The sequence below is a fragment of the Pteropus medius genome, unplaced genomic scaffold (genome assembly GCF_902729225.1).
Source record: "Pteropus medius unplaced genomic scaffold, Ma_sr-lr_union100, whole genome shotgun sequence".
NCBI lineage: Eukaryota > Metazoa > Chordata > Mammalia > Chiroptera > Pteropodidae > Pteropus > Pteropus medius.
Genome location: NW_024340696.1, coordinates 7,090,023 through 7,097,649, shown reverse-complemented (window position 1 = coordinate 7,097,649; position 7,627 = coordinate 7,090,023). Strand labels below are relative to the sequence as shown.

Here is a 7,627-nt window from a genome sequence, read left to right as displayed (position 1 = left end):
TCAAACTTCTCTTTAAGTATCTACCTGCTCCACAAAAAAACTGTGTATGTAATTATTCAATGACAACTGAGACAAGTGCTCCAAAGGAGGCTTGGGTGCCAAGAGAGTTTACATATTAATGCAATTTAACTGTCATAACCGATATTACGGAGAAAGTTTTCTGAGAAAATGACATTTTAGAGGAACCATGAATGATAAATGAGGATTGAACTGGCAAATTGGGGTACAAATATTGGGGAAAAGGGCATTCTTGGTCAAGAGAATGGCATATTCAAAGGCTAATGTTGCAAAGGGTTTGGTGAGTTCCAGAAACTGAAAAAAATGTAGTGTGTGGGCAGTACGGAGCAAGGAAGAGGTAGGAAATGAGACAGAAGAAGTGGGTAGGTACAAAATTATCTAAACAGATGTAATATTTTAATCTAATGGTTAAGACCAACCACTGCAGGGTTTTAAGCAACAGAATGACAAAGTTTCCTTGGTTGACGAATACTCAGATCTGATCTTTTGAACAGGCATATTCTTAAATCCAAGTGAGTGCCCTGAGGCCATTACTATCACAGCTAGCTTTGATGGCTCTCAATCCATGCTCACTATCACATTTGTCTCTCCCATGTATATTTTTTATTGTTAGGTGATTAATGGGTTCTCTGGTTTCTATTGAATTCTTGTTATTTCCATACTGTAACCAAATCAACTATTGTCTTGGGTAGATTGGGTCTACAAGGCAGGTGGTACTCCCTAAGTGACCCCTGGCTTCAGGGTCTCATTTCTCATTTAGGCTAAAATTATTCATCTGCTAAGTAGAGCATTATGAAGTGCCTAAAATGTTTATAAAGTCTCATAAAACATAATTATTATAATGTCAACTTTTAAAAGAACATAAAGCTGCTAGTATCACATCATGCTTAAACAAATTAAGAAAACAAAACTCACTTATGGTCTCTATGATACTATATTTCCATTTGTAGTTAATCATGATTATATATTGCATTTAGATGGATAAACACATTTAGGAAACTTTATTTAAAAAAAAAAATAAATCCTTTTCCTAGTAGATGTCAATACTGATTGAATAGAGGGGTAAAATTCTGAATTCTCTTAGATTAAGTGCTACATCAAATTTTACTTAAAGATGTATAATAAAAATTTCTATATTTTATATAAGAAATTAATATTTCTATTAAAAGTCATCACCTGAAACATTCTCAGAATATAATATATTTTAAGACTGAAGAAAAATTTAATTTTAAATCTCTAAACTTAAGAATACAATTAGATACATTTATTCATTATTGTTGAACTTTTATCCTTGAAAATTTCCTTTTATCATTCTAATTTAAAGAGAGTTACAAATACCTACTTAAATTGAACTCTATATTCCCTCCTGAATATTGACTCTTAATTTTACTTTAGGGCCAATAATCCTAAATTTTTCTCAGCAGCTCCTAACTGGGAATTCTCTCTCCCTCCACTGTCCCTAGAAAATGGGATGGCCACCAACTCTCTTCACCCATGGACCTAAAACAAATTATTTAATCTCATTTTGTCTCAGTCTTCTGAACTAAAAATTATAGATGATAATAGTACTTCCCTTACAAATTGTGAGGATCAAATTAAATAATCCATGTAAAGAGCATACATGGTCTCTTATGTACAATATTTACTCAGTAAATATCAGCAATCAAAAAAATAATTTCACAGGTTGTGGCAGGTTGGGTTTCCAAGCAAGCAGATTCTGAGTTAGAGATTAACATGCAGTAAAATTGACTTGGAGACATTCTCAGGATCAGCACCTATGAAGGGGAAGGGACATGGAAGAAGCAGAACTGGGCACAGAAAGACATTGATTACTTCTCAGCAAATGCTGCAGCTGTCTCCATAGGGAAGCCCTCAAAAGTTACCCCACCTCGAATCCTGGCCTCTAGCTTCAGAGAGCCACCATTCATTGGATACAGTCTGTTCTTGCCTTGAAGCAGCTCTTTCTAGCTTAGAAATTTTTCTGGAGAGGATTCATAATTAAGAGATGCCCCAGTAGCTAGGGGCATGTGATTCCTTCGGTCTTGGAGAAGGATCAGTGTGGCTCACCACAGCATCCTTTACAATGTGGAAGAGAAAGACAATATGTTCTGTGTTTTTCCTTTCTCTGGATTCCTATCTGAACTCGTTTTACCTACAAGGGACTAAGTCTCTTACATTTTTTTTTTTAAAGGAGATTTTGTCACACTTTCACTGCATTTTCCTCTCTATTCATCTCAACTAATTTTTCTTCTCTATTCCTTCCATATATATTTTTCTGGACTTGGGTTGCTACCATAATTTACATATAATGCAGAGATTATTCATCTTTTTAAAAATGTGATTTTCTTAACAGCTTCTCACCTTTAAAACCAATTGTACAAACAGCCTCAGGATATTAAACAAGATTCATTCTTACTTGGAGAGAAATGTGTAAAATATAATTTAAATAAGTAGTTAACATGTTTCCCTGAAGGTTGATATTATTCAATAACTTGATATTTTAATATCAAATGTAAATTCTTGACATCACCTGCCCCTTCCCATGGAGACTCATAAAAATAACGAATGTCTCTGAACAATTTCCTAGTTAAAGTGGATTTTGTTTTGTGTCCCCTAATATAATTATCTTTGTTGTATTGTAAAGAATCAGTGCTGTACACCAAAATCTCTATTAACAATCACAACATGTACAAATTATCTTCATTCCAAAACATCCCAAGGGTCCAGGCTGTTTGTATGTGATAGCAACTCATTGAGATCCAAATTATGAAAAATTATAAGAAATGAATAGGAAAAATACTGCTGTTTCTCCATCAGTTTTTTTTAAAGGAATGTGTTGCAAACAAATGTAAGGATGGCTCTTTGGAAGCAAAAACCTCCCTAGTCAGATGAAGAAGCACAAGCAGAAGCAGAAATGGAGAAGGAGGAGGAAAGAAAGGATATACCCCAAGGGAGATCTTTTTCTTTTTACTCTCCATCTCAAAAAAAAAAAAGAGAGAGTAAGTAAAAATGTTTTAAAATAGGGACTCTTTGTCCAGAAATAAACCCCAGTACATATGGACATCTGAATTCAGATGCCCAAAAGTCCTTATCAAGACTAATACTTGCTCTTATCATCTCTTGGCTATGCTGTGCTATGTGTGGGTTTCCTTCTTAGACTACATTCTTCCTCTTGTTGGCCAAATAGATGTCCAGGGTTCCACCTTGCATTTTATTTTCTCAATAGCTACATGAGAAAGAATGTCTTTTTCTCAGTTCATTAAAAGCTCCCAGTACATCAGAAGTTTTAAACAGATCAGCTTGAGTCAAGTGTTATCCCTGCACCAATCTTTACAGCCAGAGGGAAGCCATTCCTGTGTCATCGTTCATCCAAATCCCACAGACAGAGAGAATGCAAAAGTGCTACTTTCTCAAGGGGAAATCGGGGTGCTACAACCAAAAAATGGAACCAAAAGAATACTTGTTCACTACCAAAGGTAAGAATAAAAGAATTCATCCTGATTTTAGTAGAGGGTATTGAAAAAGAAAAAGAAGTAAAAAATTAATTAACTTCCTTCCTAGTGTTGCCTCTTCATTCAATTTCACTCAAAAAACTAGATTCAGATTTTTTCAAGGGGAGAAGTATGCCTAGATAACATTTCTTCTTCTTTTTTCTTTTCTTTCTAAACAATTTACAGCTAAGTATTACATGTTGATACCTTACATTTTGTATTTTATGCTTTAGTTGAACTATATCAAAACTTTAAAGAAATGGAAACACATACAAAACAACAATAAACAAACCACACCATCTAATGTGCAAGAGAAAGTCATCATAACACTTCCTTGGATGACTTTAATAAATGGCTTTGTTGGATTGTTATTTTATTTTTTCCCAATTAGCTCTCTAATATGTGTTTATCTTGATGATAAACTTTGTGTGCTACACAATTAAATGCTTCTGTTACTGAGATGTATGAGGCACGAAGCCTAAGCATAAAGAGATTGACAATATCTCTCCCTGACTGCAATTTAATAAGGCTTGTTGAGTTAAAGATACACAAGGGAAACATTTTTGATTCAATTATTTTCAAAACAATAGTTTTTAAGGAGTACTAACAAAGTAAGAACTATTAATAAAAAAAGATTTATTGTCATAATTGACCATATCTTACTTTGTATGAATATAGGTACTTCTAAGATAAAGCCTCAACAAGCTAAGTTATAGTGGCTTCATAAGAGCAGAGAAGAACATTTGTCTAAACTCTGCCTGGTGCAATCAAATAATTAAACTGGATGTGGAAGAGAAAGAAAAAATACACAGATAAACCTGTGAAACCAATTGCTATTATGGAAGACCGCAGGTCTCTCTGATATGAAAACAAAGTGTAGGCAGTGTCCAGTGATTCAGTCTTAAAACCAATTGAGAATAAGCAGGAAATAGGATTTATAACCCTAGATGCATGTATGCCAATTTTTAGAGCATAGATAATAAAGTGAACTTGAGATTTTGACACTAAATAACATTATAGGAAAGCACTGGTTGAGTTAAATGAGGCTGAATTTCAGACTACTAAAAACTTGTATTTGAAATTACTGTGCTGTTTTCAATCATCTTGAACCCTCATAGAGAAATGGGCTTGGTGCCACAAGGCTGCAAATAAACAGCAGTAGTTCTTATTTTTTTTAAAAGGACACTAATTAGCTACATACAAACTTTAGACTTCTACGCCTGAGGTGCATCTTAAGCACAATTAGATAATTGTTAAAGAAATGGAGCTCTCTGCTCTTCTCTGTTCCACAGACAGCTGCATATTCTTTTGCAGTGCCAGCTGCATCCCTGAGACACCGTGATAAAGTTCTGAGTAAATGGATTTGGCCATGTTGGGCGTCCAGTCTCCAGGATTGCTTTTAACTCTGGCAAAATGGATATTGTCATCAATGACCCCTCAACTACATGGTCTACATATTTCAATACGATTCCACCTGTGGCAACTTATGGCGTGGTCAAAGCTGAGCATGGAAAGCTTTTTATCAATGGAAGGCCTATTTCCAGCTTTCAGGAATAAGTTCTTGCCCACATTAAATAGGGTAATGCTGTGCTAAATATATTATAAAGAGGCATAAACCATGAGCAGTATGAAAATATCCTCGAGACTGTCAGCAATGCCTCCTCCACCACCAACAGCTTTGCCCCTTTGGCTAAGGTTATTCACAACAAGTTTGGCATCATGGAGGGAACTCATAACCACAGTTCATGCCATCATGGCCACCCAGAAGACCATCGTGGTTCTTTTGGGAAGCTGTGGCATGGTGGCCATGTTGATACCCAGAACATCATCCCTTCTTTTACTTGGCACTGCCAAGACTATGAGCAAGGTCACCCCTGAGCTGAATGGAGAGCTCACTGGCATAGCCTCCTGGGTCCCAGCTCCAATGTGTCAGTCATGGCCTCCTGGGTCCCAGCTCTAATGTGTCAGTCACGGTCTGGAGAAGACTATCAAATATGATATTAAGAAGGTAGTAAAACAGACATCAGGGGGCCACTAAATGATATCTTGGGCTACACTGAGAACCAGGCTGTGTCCTGTGACTTTAACTATGACACCCATTCCTTTACTTTTGATGCTGGGGCTTGCATTGCTCTCATTAACTACTTCGTTAATCTCATTTCATGGTGTGATAATGAATTTGGCTATAGCAACAGGGCGGTGACAGCCCCCTGAAGTAATCAGCCTCAGTGAAAGCACAAAAAGGAAGAAAGATGCCCAGAGCTGCTAGAGAGTCCTTGCCCCAACTCAATCTCTCAATGCACTTAGAATCTACCATCCTCAACAGTTTCTATCCCAGACCTTCTGAAGAAAAGGAGGGGCTTAGGGAGCCCTACCTTATCATGTATTATTAATAAACATCACTGTACCCAGTGGGAAAAAATGAAGAAAGAAATAAATGGTTTCCAAACATTTAGAAATAGAAGTAGAGACCAGCAGGAGTTAGGATGAGTTCACAAAGAAAGGTTCAGGTCAGACTGGCTTTATTCTTCTCACAAGAATTCTTAAAAAATGGATTGTGTTCACCTGGATTTAGCAAGGCATTTGTCAGTCACAATGGAAACTCAACCTGAAGAATCATACAGAAAAATAGATTCATAAGTTCTTAAACAACTGTATCAAAGATCCTAGTTAATGGACTGTTTGAATCTTAGAGTGCAATTTTCTATTGTTTTTCAAATATCTTCTTTTCTTTCTTTTTAAAAACAGCTACCACATTTCAGCACCTACTTACTGTGCGCTAGGCTTGTGCTATTCCCTTGACATGAATCTTATACTCACAATGAACGAGATAAACGCTCTGCAAATTTTGCATCACCTAAATTGAAAATTTTACTGAAGATTATCAAACTATAAATAGAAAGCATATGTTTTTTTTTAAATTTGCAAATTACATGAAACTGGAGAAAGAAGAGATACTTTGAATTACAGAATCAGGCTGTAAAAGAATCTAACCTCATTAGTTTATCAAATGAATTCATAGATATTTTATTTGTTAACAATCTTGTTGTGAGTCAATAGTGTTGATTTGGCTGCTAAAAAAATTAAAAGATTCTTACATCATATTGTAGGATAACTATCTGAAGTGAGGGAGGTGGCATGCTTGCTTTTTCAGTATTCTTAGTTCTAAATTCTACAACTTAATATAGGATATATCTATCAGGATTTCTTCTTTTGTGAATACTAGAAACTGCATGCAAAAAGAAAAAAGGCATTTCTGTCTTACAGAGCGGTGAAGAGTTCTCAGGTAACCTACAAATCTGAAGAAAGAACTGGAATCTTTACTTTAGGAATGAAAAATAGGGTCTCGGAGCCATCAACTCTCTCTCTGTTCTCAATCTCTCATCTCTGTTTATTACTGCTTCATTTTACATGTTGGTCTCATCCTCACACAGGCCTATTTCACACAGGCCTTCACCACAGTCAGGAAGCATGACTACCACTGAGAGCTTAGCTGTTCCAGCTGAAAGAGAAAGCTTTTTTTTGGTCCAATAGTCGTATATCAATCTCTGAAAAGAATTCTGTTTGGCCATACTGTAGCCATTTAAAAACCTTTTCCCCAATTACTATTGTCAGGGAAATGGAGTAATATTGTTGGCTTGATTTTGTCATATGATCACTCCCAGGGCCTGTGGCTAAACAGAAAGTGGAGTTGAGCAGTATCTGTTATTAGAAGAAAGAAACTGGAAGACCTGGCTGAGCAAATCACACTCAATATATTAACCCTGGACTAGTGCAGAGAGGAACAGGGAAAGGAAAGATAATTGAAACTCTACACCATGAAGACCAGTTAAAGAATCAGAGGCAGTATTGCTGAAAAAGGCATGGCAAGTTCAGAGAAGGCAAAAGTATTGATTTAAAAAAAAAGTAAACAAGTTCTATATGGTCAAGGGATAGAATCTGAACCATCCTCATTGGAAGGAAAATTTACTTTAAGAAGAATTAAACTTTATATTTTAACTTTCAAAGCTCAGAGCAGTCCAAGGTGTCTCTAGATGAAATAAGAACCTGACCACTTCTATTCTGAAGGCATAACTGTTTTACCATCTGCCTGGGAAGTTGCAGACAGTTTATGAACA

General features: G+C 36.0%; 1 pseudogene; it reads left to right on the top strand.

The window, feature by feature from the left end:
- Positions 1-4,871: 4,871 nt before the first annotated feature.
- On the top strand, positions 4,872-5,723 carry LOC120609244 (glyceraldehyde-3-phosphate dehydrogenase-like; annotated as a pseudogene).
- The last annotated feature ends 1,904 nt before the right edge of the window (positions 5,724-7,627 follow it).